Source organism: Euprymna scolopes, chromosome 9 (genome assembly GCF_053919585.1).
Source record: "Euprymna scolopes isolate OS-2025 chromosome 9, ASM5391958v1, whole genome shotgun sequence".
NCBI lineage: Eukaryota > Metazoa > Mollusca > Cephalopoda > Sepiida > Sepiolidae > Euprymna > Euprymna scolopes.
Window position 1 is genome coordinate 87,888,129 of NC_136490.1, and position 23,367 is coordinate 87,911,495.

General features: G+C 32.7%; 1 protein-coding gene across 1 annotated transcript in view; it reads left to right on the forward strand.

Annotated features, from left to right (window-relative positions):
• The first annotated feature begins 336 nt into the window (after positions 1 to 336).
• Positions 337 to 23,367, forward strand: part of LOC145284768 (uncharacterized) — a 187,481-nt gene continuing 164,450 nt past the window's right edge. The window contains exon 1 of the mRNA XM_080133738.1: positions 337 to 1,412. The gene's annotated coding sequence lies outside the window, so the exon portion shown is untranslated. The remainder of the gene's footprint in view (positions 1,413 to 23,367) is intronic.

Below are 23,367 nucleotides of genomic sequence, written 5' to 3' on the forward strand. Positions count from 1 at the left end.
ATTTTGGGGTATATTACTTTTCCAATAAAATTACATGAAACGACACGTTTACTCCTTTACTGATCTTAAGTTCGCTCCCCTGCCCGTAAAACACACACACACACACACACACACACACACACACACAAAATCCCATTAAACTTTACCACTAAACCTAAATCTGTGACAATAGCCCCCCCCCCCTCCGAAAAAAAAAACAAGAACAGTTACATCTAATATTTAACAAAAACGGTTACATGTCGTTTCAAACGCTATCTGTTCGGAAAATGAATTATCATTTCCGTTAACTTTATTTGCCAAATTTTGTTCACATTTAAGTGGTGATTACTATTTTTTTTTTTTTTTTTTACATATTATAGAAATAAGGTACTTTAATGTTAAAGCCATCCGGACAAAGGTCATTAAATAAACAAAAATATATAGGACGATTTTATTTTATCGCAAAAAATGTACTAAAAATACATCGAAGGAAGACTTATTAAAACAAAATAATGTATATAAACTGAAGCTAGATCATGTGCGAAATTAAAAAGAAAAACAAATAGCAATGTATTCAATACAAATTGATGAATTAAATAATTGTTTTTATTCTTTAAAGTTAAATAATAATCCTCTCTCTCGATTTACTCCGCACGCACGCATTACTCAAACACGTGTAAGTAGTGAATTTAATACAAATCGAATAGACATAATGAGAGATATGTGTAATAAACTGACTAACAGTAAAGATTTTTTTTATATATATAAAAAGAGTTTAGGATCTGGGATGTAATAGGTTAATTTTTATTTATTTATTTTTTTTAAATAGTAAAAGTGCTTCGGAGGAGATAACCTTGGTATAAAAAAGGGAAGAAGAAAAAGAGAAATTCGGAATGAATTACACGACGTCTTCTTACGTAAGAATTTCATTGGCTGATCAGTCATCGGTTCAGCCAATCAACGACGAAGCTTCAGTGGCTGGCAAGACTTAGACAATAATTTATTCATTAGTATGAACGATAGTTGCCTTGTTAAATCCGTAACAAACATTTTGATGTTAACCCTGAAAAAGAAAAACTGAAAATAAATCTATTTGACATTTGTTTTCTTTTTAATATTTAATCAAATTAAAAAAGAGATAACCAAATACTATAAAAAATACCCCAACAAAACCCGTAAAGAAACAAACTAGGCAACAAAATCATCGTCGTACCACAGTTCACTTATTGCGTTACTACTACCACCTCCTCATCTGCTTTACAAAAAAAAGAGAAAGTAATAAAAAGAGAAGGGTGAAATTAAACAATTGAAATATTTTAATATTGTATGAAAAAATGAGAGAGAACAACTGATTTTTTAAAACGACTCTTTCAAGCATTGGATTTAGGCCAAAAACTACTAAGAAAAACACGCACCTGAACTCTACGCTAAAGGTATGTCTGAATTCAATATGGCTGCTACTGGCATCAGTCACGTTTCTATGTTTCATTTTTTTTCTTCTCATTTTATAGCCATATTAATATTATTTACAGCAATAAAGCTCGATCGAGGTAATCTGTGACAGCGATGAATACTTTTTTTCTTTAAAGGTATCACGTGGTTCTTATTTTAACCCCCTTTTCTTTGAAAATTAAAACATAAACATTGACACATGCAGTTGGATTGGTTCGCGTATGATTATATTAAAATGATTTTTATGTTCTATGGAATTATGGTTTCATCTAGCTTTTTTTTTTTTTTTTTTCAAGCCTGTTTGTTATCAAGTAAGTATTTGCCAAATGTATTTTAGGTATTTAACCCCATGTTCTTCATAGTATGCAAATTAATAATTTGAATCCTAAAAAATCCTTCAGAAAATTTTTTGCATAAAAGTGGCTATAAATCTTTTTTTTTTTTTTTTTTTTAAATAATTTTTAGTTTTACGTAATTTTTCTTCATTTTAAAATGAAGTGGTCAAATAAATGTGTTTTAAACCTCAAAACATTAAATGTCGCATCCGAAATCATCATTACGAGTAAATAAATTTATGTTACTCGTCACGTGATCACATAAGTCTCCTCATTATGAAATGGCAGCCCTTTATTTTAAATTTTACAATCAATGTTTTGTTTTGCCTTTTACTGTTTTTTTTTTTTTTTTTTAGGTTTTCGTCCTTTAAAAAAATAATTCTTGAAAATCGTGTGAAGAATATTAAAATTTCATTTTTTATTTATTTATTTATTTTTTTTTTACGTCTTCCAGTTATTTATTATTATTTTTTTTTTGTTCTTATAAAAACCGTAAAAATTTGATGCCTCATCATAAATGGAAATGAATGAAGTTAAAATAAATAAATCTCCCTTAAACCAAGATGGTTGATAAAACATCATCTTAAATCCACATACTAAAAATAGACGCGTCTCGAGTCGAGGCTTCTTAGGACGTTAGGATTACATGAGTTTGTTTATTTTTATTTTTAAGTCTTGGAAAAACAAGCACATGGCTTTGTTATAAATTACTAATTAATTATTAATTATAATTACTAACTTGTTAATTAAAAATCCTTTGATTCACATTAATAAGCGTGACATTGTTTATATCTAATCTCAACATAACATTTAAGGAAGTAAATGTAACGCCCCCCCCCCGTTTTCAGGTAAACGTGGGTACTCATGCAGAGTGATCCGGATCCGACTGAAATAACGTTATTTAAAAAGCCATTCTTAATATTGGGAGGGTGTTTTGTACCTATTCTGTACTTTAACCTTACAATTGAATAAAAAAACAGGTTTGTATTACTGTACACATAGATTCGAAAAAGTTGTCAAGAAACAAATATAACAAATAAATGTTATCAAAGGCAAGATAAGTTACTTTTCTGCCAAACTGGATATATTTTTTGTGTTTTTATTCAATGTAACATATTTATTCAGCTCGAAAAACGTACAGTGTTTACCGATGTATTCGAAAATTCAAGATGGCGTCTCGCACCCTCTTTAACACCGTAAGTTTGGGAAAAGGTGTTATAAATAAAAAAAATATACAAAATACTATTAAAAACCCGCCGAATATATATCAACTTATGTCATGGTAACATATATTGAGCGAGTTTTTAACAGTATTTTAGCCGGTTTTTTATTTATAACACCTTTTCCCAAACTTACCGTGTTAAAGAGAGAATCAGACGCCATCTTAAATGTTCCAATACATCGGTAAACCCTGTATTGTTTTCGAGCTGAATAAACATGTTACATTGAATAAAAACACGAAAAATATATCCAGTTTGGCAGAAAAGTAACTTATCTTGCCTTTGATAACATTTATTTGTTATATATTTGTTTTTTGACAACTTTTTCGAATCTGTGTACACAAACCCGAAAATTGGTCGAAAATGTAATGTTTAAAACAGAACGAAATAGTAATTCGTTCTTACTAAAATAACGGGAAATGCATCTTTTCTGGTAATAATAAAAATAAATTTCGTTTTATTTCGTTTTCGGTATTTATGTTTTACGGACGCAGACGATTTTTTATCAGTGTTGCCAAATTACTGATTTTGGCCATGATTATAGTCACATTTACCAGGACGAGTTAAGGGGAATGCCAAGAAAAACTCACTTCTGATTAATGTTTACTAATTTTTAATATTTAAATGAACTTGGTTGCTTAATGTTTTAAAACGGTGAACATTAATCAGAAGTGATTTTTCTAGAGAAGTCGTATATATCCAATCAGCTAACGAAGAATGTAAAAAAAAATAAAAATAAAAAAATAACAATAAAGTATGGAACTTGATTGAAACCATTAAGTAGCGCACCAGCACCAATCACCATCACCAAATGCACAAGCACCTTTTTTAATTTGTACAAAAAACATTTTAATTATATATAATTATTATATATATGAGAGATTGAAATGTTTTGGAGTTGAAATTACGTAGTAATTAAAAAAAAAAAAAAAAGAAAAAAAGCTACTTGTTTAAGATAGCCCACAGATCAACTTTGAAAACAATTGTTTTAAGCAAAAACAACAGTACTTACTTAATTATCATGTCGAAAATAGTTATATATGAAAGTAATACGAAAATTCATCGAGTAGAAAATTAGACGGACGTGGACAAGCTTTCCTCCCTGAACGAGCTTCAGCTTCACCCCTCCCACCATGCAGTAAAATTAATACCTTTTTTTTTAATTTATTTATTTTTTTCTGGATTATTGCCGATAACAAACTTAACTCTCATATTAACAGGAAATTATTTTTTGGGTACTAGTGCAGTGGCACTGCAGTGCAGAGAGTAATCCGGACGTAAATAATAACGTTATTATTTAAAAAAAAAAAAAAAAAAAAAGCCATTCTTAACGTGGGGAGGGTGTTTTGTACCTATTCTATACTTCAACCTTACAATTAAATAAATAAAAAAAAAAAACATAAACCTTTAATTAAACTTGGAAATACGATTTTAAAAATAGCGCGGATCACTCTCTGCACTAGCACCATTTTTTTGTTAAAGTTTATTTAACGACTTTTAACGAGGGGAATCACCTTTCTCATAATTTGATACCCCACCTTGTGGTCAATCAGCACAACTCTCCTTAAGTTTTCACGTGTCCGATGAAATAATTTAAATGTTTTTTCTACAAAATAAAAGGTGCTTGTGAATTTATGGTACTTGCGTGCAGAGCGTGCGCTACTTAATTTTTTTGATTAAATTCAAACGTTATAATTGAAAAGTGATCCACTCCACCACGTTAAGTCATTAAATAAACTTTTAAAAATTCCTGATATGAAAGTTGTCTGTTTCCGCAGAAAAAATAAAATGTGAAAAAAATTAATTTTACGGCAGAAGGGCAAGCTCGTTCAGGTGTGCCTATTCTTTCGATTACTTTCGATTTTTTTGGGGCGCATGCGCAATTAAAAAAAAATTATACGTCTCAGCTTTCGGAACTGATCTACTGACCCTTCTGTTATGGAATCACCCTGATAAATACTGTTCGTTTGATAATTCAACTTTATATCTCAATATAAATATCTACTTTGATGAAAGTGAAACCTACCAATCCTTGGAATTTCACTGTCAACATCCCCATTTTGATAATATTTACCTAGATCTTGCTATATTTTCACATCATTTCACCAATATTTTAAGTATTATACCAGGATTTATCATTTTTATCAGGATTTACACGGATCTACAAGAATTTACCAAAACCTATTTTTGTACACATGTTTTTTTTTTTTTTTTGGATTCTTAAATAGTTGCCATATTCTTCGCTTTCCAGATTGAACTTGTAGATTTTTTTATCTATTATCTTTCAACAATCTTGGAACTTTTTAAAGCTTATATAATGTAAATTCTTTAAAGCTTTGGATCTTACTTTCTTTACCTTCAGATTATTTTAATTATATATGTATTTATTTATTTTGCTTTTTCTATCTCCATTTTTACTCTTCACATTCTCCTTTCTTTTAACTATCTCCCCCCTTTTTTACTGTTACTTCATGATGACCCCTATTTTCATTTTACCTTAACTATTTCTTACCTGCTAGTTATATCTCTATATCTATAAAAGTGAAATTGTCTGTGTGTACATTTCCCTAACAAACTACTCTGTCAATTTTCAGTATACAGACTCGAGATTTGACATAAGGGGTATTGAAATTTGGGAAAATCGTTTTAATCGATTTTCGGCCAGAAATTTGGTTGTCAAAATTCAACGATTTAACCTTAGAAAACTTTACCAAACTTCTCTGCCAATTTTGGCTCTAAACACTTGAAATTTAAGATCTAGGTTACTTGAACATGGATCAAACTTTTTAATTTGATTTGAGCCCAAAACAATAAATGTTAAGGAGTCAAAATTGGGGGCAAAGTTTAAAAAATTTGACCTCTGCGGTCTCTACCAAATTACTTAGCCAATTTTTGGCCTACACATTTGAAATTCTACATAAAGTGTATTCAGACATATGGCAAGCTTTTTAATCGGTTTTTGGTTTAAAATTTGGCTGCCAAGGGGTCAAAGTTCAAAAGACTTTACCTTTGCGGTCTCTAGCAAACTATTCAGCCAATTTTGGGTCTAAACATTTAAAATTTTACATAAAGGGTATTCAGTCATGCGGCAAGCTTTTTAATCAGTTTTTTGGGCGAAAATTTCGCTGGCAAGAGGCCAAAGTTTAGAGTTGGCCATTGCAGACTCTACCAAACTCCTTCGCCAATTTTGGGTCTAAACACTTTAAGTTTTAGATGTAAGTTACCTGGACATGAGTCAAACGTATATATATATATATATATATATATATATATATATATATGCACATAAAGTTATGAACAATACATAGGGCCCGAGCAAAGCCGGGCTGAACTGCTAGTTATTTATAATTTTAATATTTTCCATTATTTTTTAAAGGTCACTACTTTATACTTCATATCCTACTTTCAGTATTTCTTAATTTCTTATTCATCCATTCTCATTTCCAATCTAAATGTTATTAAGCCAGTTTTTACTCTTATTTACATTTTGTATAATTGTGGCTCTTTTCCGTGTCTGATGAGAAGTTTTTTTTTCTTACTTGCTTTTACTTTTCCTTATTGCTTTGATATTATAATAAAGTTATATGAAACTTTTATTATTCATCTTTTACTTGATATATTTAATTGCTCCTCTTAACAGTATTGAGCTTTTACTATATTGATAAGTTTTTGTTAAAGATTAATATTTATATAAAGCGTAAATGTCACTCAAGATGACCGAGAGTGATCTTATGATTATAACGTGATCTTCACACGTGGGCTTAAATGACTGACTTCAACGTGAAGTGCTCGACAACCAAGTTTTAAAGGGCTGACATATAAATATATATGAAATCCTTGAATACTGAGGCAATTATTTTTTTTCCAATCAAGTGTGCCAACACAAGTAAATAGTTATTCTTTTTTTTGATTAAATGATATTTGGCAAAATCTCAGAAATAAACTCTTGATTAAAAATTTTTTTTTTATTTTAATGTGCTGAAAGAAGCTCAACAAAAAATGAATTTTATAAATAAAATAATAAATTTGCATAAACTAAAATTAGTTTTCTTGAATTCTTTCAAAAACAAGAAGCACTCTATTTTAATTTAGATGGCATAAATTTTTTTTCATTAAAATCTTTGTAAAAAAACAAACTTTTTTTTTTTTTTTTTTTTTTTTTTTCAGACTTAAGGAAAATATTTTAAAAATGAGTTAAACGTAAAAAAAATAAAAACACTTTAGCCTACTAACTGCCTGGGCTGCTGTCAGTTGTGAGAAATTCTACATACAACCACCATCTTTCTTTTAGGCCGGCTACACAGTTCTAGTAGCTGGTCTGTGATTGGTTCAAATTTGAATGTGTCAGGTGATTTGACTTGGCACCTTTTTGTATTCATGCGTTATTTTTTCAGTCTAAGCAAGAGCACGAAACAGTATAGACTCAAACCAACGGCTCTCTCACTAGGGAGCCAAGACAATTCCTCAAACAGTCGGTGAACGAAGGACACATCTCTACAAGCAGAGACAACTTATTTTGCTGAACCTGTTCAAATCAAGGAGGACATATTTCTGTTCAGCATGTTATTATCCAATTATTGGATCTTATCTTATTTCTTCTTGAGTCCCAAGGGGCTCATATTATAGGCGCCATCATTCCTGCCGTGTTCTCCATGATCTTCATGGGTCCTTCCAAAGGAACAACGAACTAACATTCCAACAATAGGAATTCATACTAAAGGCTCCATGCATATGGTAGCAAATCGGGCCACTGTTTTGCAAAAGGACTATACCAGAACCGAAGAACTTTCATTGCTGTTACAGTGTGAATAAATTTTGAGTTTAAAGTTATGGCTTTTGTTTGTGGAATTCATTTACTTCTGCAGGGAGGAAATTGAGTAGGAACGAAATTTCTTACACTTCTCATTTTGTTGCAAAACGCCGAAAAAAAAAATGATTCTCTTTGTGCAAACGTTTAGATTCTCATTTTTTTGCAAAATGGCTAGTTTAAATGTATTCTCACTTTTTTTTGCAAAGCGTAATAAGATCTCAATTTTTTTGTTAACGTAATGATCAATTACAATTTGTATAAATTCTTGATTTAAGACGAGCAGATTTTTTTTCCATAATTTGAGCAGATTAAAAGATAAAAATTTTGTTCCTGTTTCGTTAAATCAGAAAGTTAATTTTATTTCGTTAATGTTAATTTCTGTCACTAAAAACTAATAAGACTTAGGAAGTTTTAAAAAATTTGGAATTCTTCTTACATTTGAAATTGCATTAGATAATAATTTAATTCGACCTTGAAATTGGGGTCGTAAGTTACTAGCGTATTATAATTGCATTTTTTCTAATTAAGATCCCAGGTGGATCATTTGTACGTGACTAAATTAAAAAAAACAAAAAAAACTGCGGTTCAAATTCTGTAGGTAAAAAAAAAACACAGGAGTAAAGAAACTGTTAATGATTTTTTCCCGCAATTTAAATGTTAATTGTAAAAGTCACACTTAGAATGTGTTTACTGCATGCATTGGATATTAATTTGATTTTAAGTCATTGATTAATTTAAATTGAGATTAATCGCTGGTGACCATTTCGTTAGCGTGTTTAAATTGAGATTGCTAATGTTGATTGTAATTGTGATGCCTTATTTAATGTATTTATTTTGTGCTGCTGTTGTCAGTTTTTAAATGATAATGGGAGTTGAAATTTTATTATTAAAAAAAATCTTTAGGGGACAGGAAAGGGTGTTTAATCCTCCCCACCTCCACACTTGTTAGGCATCACAGGTAGCTCGGGAATTTCGAATTCGGTTATAAATGTGTGACTTGATAATATTCGTTAGAGCTTTCCCCAAATTTTGGCTTTATTAATTGCTGGCGGCCATTTTGTTAGCGATTTATTTGTGATTACATAATTCCGTTTTGGAATAATATTGGCGGTTTTCGCCACCTTAATTTTTGCATATAATTATATCTCTGTTATTTTATTAATTGTTCTCGAGACACGAAATATGGCCCTAAAGGAATTAATGGCTAAATGTGAGGCTAAAAGGCTGCTCATAAATTGTACGGTGAAATGGTTGAAAGTTAACGATCCTTCACCAGAATTTTTCAAGACCCGAGGAGCAGTAATTAGTGTGGTTAAGGAACTTGGATGACCTGATAGACCAAATTCTAGTCAAGACTAGAGGAGAAATTGCAGCTTTGCGAGGTTTCGGAAAGGTTTTCTTCAGAAATAAAAGAAAAATTGCTTTCGTTAAAATTAAAATTAGATGCACCTCAAATTATGCAAGCTTCGATTGTTATGCTTGTAAAAATGCAATTGGACTGCCTGAGGTTTTCCAGCATATCCATAGATGATAAATTTTCGTTTAGAACATTTCTGAACTAATTTGAATTTTGCGCTGATAGTTTAAATAAAGCTGACAGACTGTTAGTGTTTAAATCAAAACTGGATGGGGATGCATTTGATATAATCTCCAGTCTAGATGTAACATCAGATGATTATGATGTAGCCCTAAAATTGTCAAGGGAAAAATATTTAAACCCTGATTTGATTAAAAACCGGGTTGAGGAAATTATTCCTCCTCCATCTCGTATAACGGATTTTAAAATTTTGAAGTCGTTTCTCGAAAAGGTTAAGAGATTTGACCGAACTTGACAAGTCCTATGGGACTTTTTTTTTTTTTTTTTTTTTTTTTTTTTTTTTGCTGAGGGTGGAACCTCAGGGCATTGATAGCTCACATATTATTTGCTAAATGTCCTAATGTTATAAGAAGAGAATTGATGAGTAGAAGTGGTGAAAGATTCCTTTCTCTGAATAATATTATGTCCCACGTTTTTGAAATTACAGAATATTAGCCGCCCTGCTCAATGTTCGGTGGGATATTTGCGCACCAAAATTGGTGCCTTTTCACCCAAGATGAAATTTAATATGGCATCTTCTCCACGTGAGGTGAAGGCCACTTTATTATGTAAGCTGTGTGAAGCTACAGATTATTCGATTAAGAACTGTAGTAAATTTAATTCTTTCGAGGCGAAATGCTGAAAGGCTAAACAGTTAAAATTATGTACTCGGTGTCTGGGTGAACACTCAGATGCAGTTTGTCGTGGAAGTAAGGGATTTCCTTACCCGTGTACAGTCTGTGGGTTGAAAACCCGCTTTAGTGTCATGTGTCCTAAAGGTAATAAGTCCTTTGTGGGCCAAACATCATATTCTGAAGCACAGAACAGTATTTTTCCCGTCCTTAGAATATCGATTAAAACACATGGACGACCGATCTATTTCTTCTGATTGATACTGGGAGTCAATGTTCGTTTTTTGCCCAGGAAATTCTATTTAAATTGTGTTCTGCTAAAACCATAAACTACAAGAAGGTTGATATGGCAGTGAACACGTTTATTGGCAGTGACTCCTTGAGATTGGAGGACATTTTTTTAATAAAGATTTGAATCAGGTAGATTCGCCTCCCTTTAATTGTGTTGTGAAATCCCTCCCTCATTGCAACAGCTATTTGATCAATTCTGTGCTAAATCCAGCACTCTCTTGGACGTATTGAAGCCTTTCTTCTTCGAATCCGCAGTTGAACGTGGGGTAGAGACGTTGCTCAGTCTCGACTCATTAGGAATTGATGAAGAAGTTAAGTTATCGGTCGTGGGCAAGAAGATAGAAGAGTTTAAAAACTCCATCGTATGGGAGGAGGGGAAATATTACGTAAACTTACCATGGCATCATGACAGGATCCCACTGTTAAAAAGTAACTTTGTGACTTCCTCAAAAGTAATGGAGAGAGTGGCAGAGTCCTTAGAAAGGAAGGGAATGTATAATGAGTACTTCCAAGTGTTTGAGGATTATGAGGAATGTGGAATAGTGGAGCAGTTGTTTGTCCTGCCGGGGAAGTATGAACATTATATTTGGGTTCCTCATAGACCCGTTATTAAGGAGGGAACTGGAGTGACGACAAAAATTTGTCCCGCATTTTTCTGCTCCCTCAAATGTCAAGAGAGGACGTCAATTAATGATGCTGCTTACATGAGCATGAACTTATCTGCTAAATTATTGGATTTATTGCTGGGATTCCGGAAAAATGAATATGTCCTTCTAGATGATATAAGGAAAGCCTTCTTACAAATTCACCTTAAATCTGAAGAGGATAAAAACAGATTTTGTTTTTTCCTTAAAAAAGATGACAAATTATTTACTTACAGGTACAAAACAATTATATTTGGGTTCAACGCTAGCTCCTTCATTCTGAACTTCATTTGGAAATTCCATGTGCAAAAATATGCAAAAAATGCAGCATCGCATGCTATTTCCAACAATTTTTATGTGGATAATCTTGTCACCACCAGTTGTGATAGTCCCCACTTGCTATTTATAACAATGTTTGTAGCAGATTGTTAGAGGCAGGCTTCGATTTACGATCCTGCAATTCTAACTGTTCTAAGATACAAGATAAAATGTTGGAGGATGAAACTATTTCTTCTCTCTTCCCAGCCTTTGAGAAAGTATTGAGATACCTATATGATTCTATTCGGAACACGTTCAAACTTTTTTCCACTTTAGTGGACCCTGAGGTCAATATCACACGGGGTATTCTTTCATAAATATCAGGAGTATATGAACCTTTATCTATGCTTCTCCCCATCACGATACAGGGAAGATCATTGTCAGCTCGATCTGGAAAAGCAAGTTGTGGGATAAGCGGATACCCGAAGAGCTCAATAACCTATGGCAAACCCATGCCAAGGATCTAAATAACTTGGGGAAGTTTGAATTTCCCAGGCGTGTATTGTCAGAAAATCAGTCTGTCGAATTTATTTGTTTCTGTGACGCGTCGAAAAACACGTACGGATTCACCCTGTATGCGAAACAGGGAGCGTATTGTTCTCTGTTGTTCGCAAAGGCCAGAGTGGCCCCAATTAAAGGGAAGTCACTTCTCACTTAGGAAATATTGGCTATGTTTTTAGCCCTTAAGGTAGCCCATCAGGTTTTGGGTGCTCTGGGGCCCTTTAACATTGATAATTTTTTCCTGGATATGACCTTAAACTATATCCAGTGGTGAGGCCCCAGCTTGTGGGCTTTGGGGAGTGTGGAGGTGGAGCCACCCTTTAATTATCATTGCTCCCAGGTCCAGTCTGACCCGGAGTGGTAGTACCTGTTAGGGTCCCAACTATGGGTTGAATAGAAACCGACGTGAAAACAACAAATATATTCTATTAAAAAAAATTTTTCTTCAAAATCTTTGGATTCGGCATTAAATAACCCGAAAAGGGTTAATATGCCGTAAAACAAAAACAGCCAACCAACCAATCCTGATGTCTGATTCCCAAGTTGGCCCCTCATGGGTCCTGAACGGTAAAGGATCCAAGAAAAAAATATTCATTGAAAACAGGATCGCAGAGATCAAAAAATTTTCAGAAGATATTAATATTAAATTTGGCATTCTACCGAAATTAAAATATGTTTCTTCGTTGAAAAATCCGGCAGATCTTCTAACTAGAGGTATCAATACTTCTAAATTTTCTCAGTTATTCAATTTCTGGATGTATGGCCTGGAATGGCTCACCCTTACCTTGTCTAAACGAAACTAATAAAAAAATTGTATCATGTTTGTACTTTCAGGAGACGCGTCCTTCTGAAAATACTTTCCTGTTGGATATTACAAGGTATTCCAGCTTATCTAAGGCAATCAGCGTCTTGGAAAAAGTGTTGAAATTTTATGATTTGTTACGTCACTGTAGTGCTGACAATTTTAATAGGGCCAAATTATTGCTATTTGCTAATATGCAAATGGAGGCCTTCTCTCATGAACTAGTTACTTGAAACAACCATCTGGGAAAGTGCCTCCCCCAGGGTTATTCCTTGATAAAGATGGGTTAATTAAAACCAGAGGAAGGATACAGAATTCTGATATTCTGCCTTTCGAGGTCAAGTTTCCCCTTTTGTTGGGAAAAAATCATTATTTAACAAAATTGGCGATTAAGGAAGCTCATCTTAACTGTTGCCACATGGGGGTTAATTCAACCCTCAGTAAGTTAAGGCTGTATGGGGTTTGGATCCCTCAGGAGAGACAAGCTGTAAGAGCCTTTGTGCGTACTTGCACTGTATGTAAAAAAATAAATGCTTTGCCTTGTAAGGCACCTGCAGGGTCGATATTACCTGCTCATAATGTGAACTTTGTTCGCCCATTCAAACAAATCTGTGTGGATTTCACCGATCAATTTTCTATTAAGGTTGGAGGGGTAGAAGTTAAAATGTACATATTACTCTTTACATGCATGAGCTTGTGTGCAATTCACTTAGAATTATTGCCGGACATGAACACCCGCTCTTTCATGCTGGCCTTTGTTAGGTTTACCAATTTATTTGGTATCCCTACGCATATATATTCCGATAACGCAAAATCTTTTGTTGCATCCGGAATATTATCAAATGTGCTCAAATCGGACGAGTTGAAGGAACAATTTAAATCTATACACATCGTCCATCGAACAATTCCCCTTTACTCTGCTTGGCAGGGGGGGAGTCTGGGAGAGTAATTAAAACTGTCAAACAATGTTTAAGGAAACTTCGGCAGAAGAAAGTTGGATTATTTTGAATTTCTGACTGCACTTTCTGATGTGCAAAAGGCAATAAATGACAGATCCCTCACTTATATTGCTTCTGCCGACAAAGACTTTAGTATTTTAACTCCGAATCATTTTCTTCAAAAAGGATATCAACTTTGTTTGCTTATTAATAATTATGATGCTGAATTATGTTCTGATCCTCCAAATAGGACAGCCTTATTACATTCCCTTGAAATGAGGAATAAATTTGTTGAAAAATTCAATCATATCTGGCATAATGATTACCTATTGTCATTAAGAGAAGTCGATGCCAAAATCGGGAGCAATTGTGCTCCCAAGTTGGAGAGATAGTACTTATTAAGACTCCCAACAAAACCAGACAATTTTGGAATCTTGGTAAAATAATCAGAAGCAACAATAATGTTCATTCCGTGGTTGTTCTTAAGGATAGGTGCGAACATGTCCATTCCTTAAAAAATCTTGGAAATTAAGGGTAACGACTGAGTTTTTAGAAGAAGGAAGTCCCTTTTTCTGTCCAACCTGTTCTGCTTCTAATGATGGAACATCGCCAATGGTGTGCTGCGATTCTTGTGACAGCTGGTACCATTTCAGCTGCATGGGAGTTAATCGGCAAGATACCTTAGGGGAGTGGCTTTGTTCTTATTGTAAGGATGGAGCTCCTCAGGTCAGTCCATATAGTGGAAATTAGCTAATTTCTGAATGCATGAGAATTTTGAAGTTTAAACTGAAAATTGACAACAGACAGTGGCACACATATATTAATATTAAAAAATTTAATTAAATTAAAATTGTAATTGTATTGGGAAAAAGTAATGATTATCCATTACTTTTTCCTCTCCTCCTTGGCAGTGTAATATTAAAAAAGTTTAACTGAATTAAGTCATAATTTTTGAATCTCAATTTTGAATTGTCAACAAATAACCATATTAAAGTTAAGAAATTTAACTGAATTAAAACATATTGAAATAATAAAATTGTCTAAGTTAAGACATGTTTATTGGATTAACTTGTTATTCGTCGTTTATCCGACCGTTTTATTAATTAACTTGTATTGGGGAAAAAAGTAATGATTATCCATTACTTTTTCCTCTCCTCCTTGGCAGTGTGTGAGAAATTCCACATACAACCGCCATCATTCTTTTAGGCCGGCTACACACTTCTAGTAGCCAGTCTGTGATTGGTTTAAAGTTGAATGTGTCAGGTGATTTGACTTGGTGCCTTTTTTGTATTCATGTGTTATTTTTTCAGTCTAAGAAAGAACCCGGAACGGTATAGACTCAAACTAGCGGCTCTCTCACTAGGGAGCCAAGACAATTCCTTCATGGACACCAAACAGTCGGTGAACGAAGGACACATCTCTAGCAGAGACAACTTATTTTGCTGAACCTGTTCAAATCAAAGAGAACATTATATTACTGTTCGGCGTGTTATTATCCATTATGCCTGATTATAGGCGCCATCATTCCCACTGTGTTCTCCATGATCTTCATGAGTCCTTCCAAAGGAACAACGAACTAACATTCTAGCAATAGGAATTCATACTAAAGGCTCCATGCGTATGGAAGCAAATTGGGCCACCATTTTGCAAAAGGACTGTACCAGAACCAAAGAACTTTCATGTCTGTTACTTGTGAATAAATTTTGAGTTTAAAGGTATGGCTTTTGTTTGTGGAATTCATTTGCTACTGCAGGGAGGAAATTGGGTGTGTAAGAAAGAAATTTCTTACACTGCATTTCCCGGTATGGCGACTCAGATAATAGGAAATTGAGTCTAATTTTTTTTTTTTATGGTAAAAAAAAAAAAAAATCTGAGTTAAACTTAAAAATAAAAAAGAAACTGCTCCTTAAGTTTGGATTAAAATATGGTAATGTCGTTAAATAGGGTTTGCAGGTGATATGAGAAAAATAAAGCATTCAAAATGTTTCTTATCTTAAACTTTATGTGATGAGTCATTTCGAATAAAAATTTAATTTAGTTTACTCATATAAACAAGAGAAATGTGTAAACAATCGTGTTAGAATCTAAGATGACTGTCCTCAATAAGGCTGTAAGCATGAAGCAGCCTTGACCTTGCGATCAAAAATCAATATACAGTGTAATGGAATGAAATGAGGCAAAGATGACTAGTCGGAACATAAATTAAACAACTTTTATTATGTAGAATAACTGCAAAAAAAAACAAACAAAAACATATAAAATAATTTAAACAACTTTTAAACCATTTTTATTTTATATTAAAATATTTACTCAATGTTAAGACTCCCCTGCAAGGGGTGTTTATTCCGAAAGCCGTTCTTAATATGAGGAGGTTGGGTGGGGGTAATGCTCCTAAAAAGCAACTCTTCGCAGGTAGGTCTTCAGTGGGACAACCAGGCCTTATTCTAAATTTTAAAAGATGTATTAAAATAAAGTTGTTTAAAATATTTGTCATTCTAAATTATATATAAAAAATGGTACTACTACAGTTTATTGCCGAAAATGGAGGCGCAATTTTTTTGGGGCACCTGTTGTCAGAATCAGAGGGGAAATCAGTATTTTAAACTATGACTGAAGCATGAAATAAATAACAAAATAATTAAACTAGATAATGATTACTTCCGGAAAGAACTAATTACTACATGCCTCAGCGTAGTATACCCCCCCTCCCCCCACATCCTCATGTTAAGAACGGCTTTGTAGGTTGAGGGGAGGGGTTTATTCCGAAAGCCGTTCTTAACATGGAGAGGTTGAGAGTGTTTATACTATGCTAGGGCACGTAGTAATTAGTAGTTCTTTCCGAAAGTAATCATTATCTAGTTTAATTTTTTTTATTTCATGCTTTGGTCAAAGTTTAAAATACTGATTTCTCCCTCTGATTCTGACGACAGATGCCCGAAAAAATGGCGTCTCCATTTTTGGTTATAAACTTTAATAGTACCAAAAAAATTAATTTAATATAAAAATTGTTTAAATTATTTTATATGTGTTTTGGTCCACCGACTTAGTTGAATTTGGACCTTAGAATTCACCCTTGTCCGTTTGTCTGTTTGTTCCAAACATTCTCAATGACTATTCATTACATTTTTCTGAAATTTTGCATGAAGTTACAGCTACCCAATGGAGGAAATGTAACATTCTCAGATTTTTGATAAAAATTTTGGTTGCATCCTCAGGGGGTCAAAATGGGTAAAAATAGCACTTTTCAGGACATAAAATATTTTCTGACTATTATATTCTGCTGAAAATTACTAAAAAGCAAGACCATGTCGATATACATCTGGAATCGTAATATTTGACCCTGGATAAATTCTGGTTGCATCCCCAGGGGTCAAAATTGGTTAAAATTGCCAAAAATAGCACTTTTCGGGACATAGAATCTTTTCTGATCATTAAATTTTGCTGAAAATTACCCAAAAGCAAGACCACATGGATATTCATCTGGAAATGTAATATTTGATCCTGAGAAAATTCTGGTTTCGTCCCCAGGGGGTAAAATGGGGCGCAAAAAAAAAAAAATATGTGGATTTATAAAAACCCAAATGAACAATTCTGGTTTATTTGTTTCTCTGTCTCAGATAAAATTTTTAGGTTATTTCCCTCTGATTGTTACATTTTTATTTATTTTTTAAAAATATTGTTCCTATTTATTTGCCTCCCTACGAGGGCAAAGTGAGACACAAGGTTGATTATTAATGTGGGGAAAATCTAACTCCCCAAAAAGGGGCACTCTGGGTAGAAACAAAAATAAAAATTGCCTTGGTCTAGAAGGATATTTCTACATTAAATTTGAACGAAAAAAATTTTTTTTTTTTTTTTTTTTTGGCACTTATGCATTATACAGACGGCACCATTTCTTCTTGGAATAGTTACAAAACACCCCCTTCCCATGTAAAATAATAGGTTTCTAAAAGAGCATCACGCTTAAACTTTACATTTACCAAAAGAAGTCATTGAATTGTTTTCTCATCTTAATTTAATACAATATAATTTCTTCTTGGTCAAATAACACACAAAATAAATTAAAAAAAATAAATAAATAACACAAAAATATTTGAAAACCAAAAGTTATTGTATAAAAATCTATCAAAATATAATTATAAATAAATCTATAAATATAAAAGCGAAAATGTATGTATGTGTATATGTTCGCTTTTTTTGTGTCTACAAAAGGCTTCTTTCAGAGAAGCGGTCGGTCGGTTCACAACTTTTTAAAACTTTTTATATCACATACAAATCGTAATATCTCAGTTAACAACGAAGCTCGCCTGTCTATTTAATTTGGTCGATTTCGGGAAGATAAATATTCAATATTTGTCGCTCGCCGCATGTGGCTTAGTCTTTTTCTTATAACATCTTCAGGGGGAAAAAAAAAGCGTTTAGCAGTAAATGAATACTATCCCGCAGTCAAAACTTGACCTCATTTAAAACGGGCACCTGCTAAATCCAACTAATTAAATAAATTCAGACGTGTTTCCGTTAGCATCTCGCGGTGGGGCAATGGTTAACATTGCACATTTTTTTTACACACTTTAATTTACAACTTTGCCTCAACGGTCCGGGTTCGATCCTCATACTTACTTTTTTTTTTTTTTTTTACCCCCCCCCCACACACCTCCAAACACCCAGGCAACGCCGAGTACCCCTCGCTAGTCTATATATATAAAAGCGAAAATGTGTGTTTGTATGTATGTGTGTTTGTGTGTCCGCTAAAAACTTTTGACAGACAGAACAAAAATTGACAAACTTGGTATCATATTGAAGCTCCATCCTTCGCCTGAAAAATATAAAAAAAATTGACCAAAAACGTTAATTTTTTTCACCCTGAAGGGGGGGGGGTGTCAACAAAAACCGTCCTCTTATGACGAGATTGGTTCTACGCATGCGTCAGATAATGTCATGACCTGATTTAGTTTAAATAGTTGAAAAACTGACTGAATTTCATGTGCGTTGTGTTAGCTCAGTTGGTTAGAGCGTTGGGTAATTATCTAAACTTTTTGGGTTCGAATCGTGGTGTGAGATGTCTTTTTTTTTTTCGATTTTTTAAATTTAAATATTGAAGCAGTGTTATTTAAGCCATTTTTCACGTAACGTTCGTTTTTCTGTTTTTTTTTTTTTTTTTTTTTTTTTTTTTTTACTTCACTTATTCTTAGGTTTTCATTAACACCCCCACCTGGCCGACCACACACACCCAAAAACACCCGGGTACCCACCGATTTTTTAAATTTTAATATCGAAACAGGCTTATTCAAGCCATTTTTCACGTTTTTTTTTTTTTTTTTTTTTTTTTCAGAAGTTTTAACGTTCGTTTTTCTTTTTTGTTTTTGTTTTTTCGATTTTTACATTTAACATCTTCATTTGCCTTACGTTAGTTTTTGTTGTGTTTTTATTTTGATGTTTTGATTACCCCCAACCGCCAGGGTACCCCCGCTTAAGTTTTAACGTTCGTTTTTCTTTTTTTACTTTGCTTATTCTTAGGTTTTCATTAACAACCACACACACCTCCAAACACTCAGGCAAGCCGGTCCCCCCCCCCCTAGTATAATATAAATGTAAAAACATTTATTGAAAAAAATACAATTTTGAATCCAAGCAACATCACTTGGCCTTTTGGCTAGGAGCAAAGTGTCGTATCTGTTCTGATACTACACATCTTCTTTTCTGTCATCAGTCAAAGAAATCCTTCTAGATTGAGGCAATTTTAATTTTTGTTCCTTTTCCCACATAAAAATCGATCTTGTGTTTAACTCTGCCCTCTCGGGAAGGCAAGTAAATAGATTGTTTGTTTTTTTTTTTTTTTCAAACAATTTAACAGAAACTTATCGTAAGAAAATAGAATTTTAATAAAAATTAAAGCATCCTTGGATTTTTTTTTTTTCTTTTCAAACAATTTAACAGAATAAAAACATTATTTGAATTAAAGTAAAACTATAACAAAATATAATTTTAATTATTGTCACTGTTGAATTAGGTTGAAGAATTGTGTCCTCTATCGGTTGTTCAATGAAACCCAACAAAACAAAATGGCCTCGCCTGTGTAATGTATAAGTTCCTTTTTTTTTTTTTTTTTACAATTTTATTTTGATAAAATAAATGTTATTTGGTACTTTTGCATTTAACGACCCATGCTATTTGTTAAATATTATTATTTACAAGTTAAATTCAAGTTTTACGATATCATTTTTATTAAATTGTTAGGTAAAAGTACAGAATAGTTACAAAACATCCTCCCCTCTCCTCCCCATGTTAAATAATAGGTTTATAAATATTAACGTTATTATTTCAGCACGTGTTATGTTATTTTTGTCGCATTTGCTCTGAACACCAATTTCACAAATTTCTTTTTTATTAATAATTTTCTATCTCCTTGTTTTTCGTAATATTTTGATAGTAGTTTCGCGATGGCCATTATGTAGGTACCACTTACGTGAAATTCAATATTTTGTTCCCTTGAATAATGGAGAAACACCAATTGCCTGTTTACCACAAAAATTGTGGCTTTTTTTTTTTTTTAAATGTCGTCTTTTTTTCTTAAACATTTGGTTTTGAAATAGTCTATATCTCGGTCCATGTCATACATAAGTGCCAAACCTGCTATAACGTACTATTTTTAAGTTATCACTTTTAATATTATTCCAAACATGATTTAAGTAGAGATAATTTGTTTGGAAGAATTGCCCAAATCATTGCACTCTAAAGAATTTATGACTGAAATAAGAATTAACGTGGCAATCCGACAAATTATTCATTTTTGTTTTTCATCTAATAAAAATTATCAGCATTACTCTGTTTTCTAAAGTTTTCAAATTTATTTCTTTTTCATTTGAAGAAAATTTCTATAAATTTGATGCATTCTGGTTAGATAAATTGTTTTAAATTTTTTTGAGATGAGTATTAATTTTGATTGTTTGAACTATTGCTCTCATCTTGATAGTTGTTCCCACAATAGAATCTTTTCCGACCCTTAGATTTAGCTGAAAATTACCCAAAAGCAAGACCATATGAATATACATCTGGAAATGTAATATTTTACCCTGGGAAAGTTATGGGGCTTGAGCCCCAGGGTGTTTTACGGGTAAAAAATACCTTTTAGGATTAATTTTTATTTTTCTCTAAAAATTCATACTTGTATCTAAATAAATAAATCTGTAATGGTACTGAATCAAATTAATGCATTGTTTGTCATGAAACGGTGTCATTTGGCTGTTTTACCCTAATGATTTACATCAGGCCAGGAGTTTAAATGAGGAAAATAGTCAGAATATCCCGAGGGAACGATATAGCTTTTGGCTTGTTTTTCTTGCATTTAGTAAAAGTTAAAGTTGTTTAAATTGTCATGTTCCAACTAGTCAGCTTTGCCTCGGTTTGTTCCCCACAAAGGTTGTTTAAATTTTTTGCCATCTTAATTTATATAAAAAAATTAAATAAAATTGTTTAAAAGTTTAAATAATTTCATATTCTTTTTTTTTTTTTCTTGCATTTATTCTACATGAATAAAAATAATTTGTTTAAATTGTCATCTTCCAAAAAAAAGTTAAAATTATTTTTTGCCACATTTCGTTTCGTTACACTCTGTTGGTTTTTGATCACAAGGTCAAAGCTGCTTTGTGCTTACAGCCTTGAGGACAGCCATCTTGGATTCTTACACTGAAATTGTTTACACATTTTAAATGCACATTTCTCTTGTTTATATGAGTAAAATAAATGAAATTTTTACTCAAAAGGACTCTTCACATAATAAAGTGTAAGATAAGAAACATTTTGAATGCCTTATTTTCTCATATCACCTGCAAACCCTATTTAGCGACATTACCAAAAATATTTCTTTACTTAGTTAAATTTTTAAAATAATAAATGATAATTACAATTTATTACTCCCCTCTCTCTAAAAAAAACAAAACAAAAATAAAAACACACAAGTAGTATGATCAGCTCCTGCTGATCAAGTTGTTGAATCAGCAGGAGCTTATCGTACATTTTAATAGCTCTAAATTTAGTTGTACATAAAGTACCTGCTGATTCAAGCAACTTAATCAGCAGGAGCTGATCATGCTGTTTGTGTTTATTTTTTGTAGCAGGAGAGGAGTAATAAATCGTAATTGTGATTTATTATTGTTCTGGGGTAGTTAACACCATATATCTATGATAGTATGGATTCGTCTGGCACTATGTAAGCAAGATATTTCTGCTGTCGAGCAGAGAGCATATGCATGGTTTCACCGCTTGCAGTGAACACCAGGACTCTTTCATCTTAATATTGTGGCCCATAGAGGACCACAACATTGGCGATGTATGGATTCGAAAAAGAACCCACAAGAATTTTCTTTGGATAAACGAACAATTTCTGTTCAACAAATTTGTATTTTTTACCTTTGAAAAAGTAAAGATTGGTCTCACAAAGTTTTTTCAACAACGAAAAGCAACCCCACCTCAGAAAAGTTTATTTTTCAAAAAGCCGTTAGTAGAAAAAAACTACAATGCTGTCTATTGCTAAAGAATTGACCCAATTGATTTCTAACTTTTGGTTTGCGCAAGTCATGCAAAGTTTACAAATTTTAAATAAAACATTTTTATTGCCCTCAAATTTTTTTCTTAATTCAAATTTTTGGACTGTTCATTGAAAGTGAACATTTTTTGGTTTTAAAAACACACAAAAAAAGAAACTAGCTTTTTCTTGCAGGCTGGCTGACTTTCGCCTGAGCAAATATTGTAATTTTTCCTCTTTGCAAGAAACCATTTTCGTTTTCAGTATATATTTGAAAAAATATTTTATTAGTGTAACCTAAAAAATTTTCCGTTGATAGTCTGCATGATTTTTGTTTTCTCGGTAAAACGAGAAAAGAAATAAAAAGTATATCAACTCTACAAAGGATTGAAACTGCATTCATTCCATTATAAGAATTCAGCATTAGCAATCTGGGCAGCATTAGAAACGTTTCACTATCATCCTGAAGAGGAGTGGACTTTTGAAGCCTATTTTTGCAGATTTGGTGACATAAATACTCAACTGGATTTTTGCTATGAAAAGAGATTTCAATTCGTTTTATTCCAAATTTTTCTGGACTCAAAATTCTTTGTATATTTTTCTTCTCGTGAGAGTTAAAATAAATTCTCAATTGTCTTTTGTTCTCTGTAGAAAATGGAACATTTTTTCTATTAAAACCACATATATGTAACTTTTCTTTTCTTCTTTGTGAATATTAATTTGGCATATCTTCTGTAAAGTCGTGGTTTTTCTGTTTAGCATTTCTTAGACTCACAAGACATCTGGGTCTATTTATTTTTCAAAGTGGAAGAGCTTTCAAGGCAACTAGTTGAAATGATACGGTTACAGCAAACTCGGACTTTGGAATTACAGAAACAAAGAAAGAAAAGAGGAAGAAAGAGAAGAGGAAAGAAGGCAATTCAACGAAAAAATACTGGAAATGCAGACACAGGTAAAGAAAAAATTGAAATTACTGACTAAAGTAATAGTGAAGAAAGATAGCAATGAGTCAGACCAGAATATGTTTTCCCAAACCGCAATCTGGGCAGCATTAGAAACGTTTCACTATCATCCTGAAGAGGAGTGGACTTTTGAAGCCTATTTTTGCAGATTTGGTGACCTATTCAGTATTGATTATTAATCATGGAGCAAGCAGATGAAGGTTGTTTCTTATTACAAAAATTTGGAGCTGTGGAACATAAGAGAACTCCATTGGCAGAAGTATTGTCCATACCGGTCCTGGAAACATGATTGGTACAGATGCAATGGACACAATTGGAGAGCAAAAGAACTCCGCAGGAGCTATGTAAAAACAACAAAGAGGACGAAAATGTACGGAAGTATG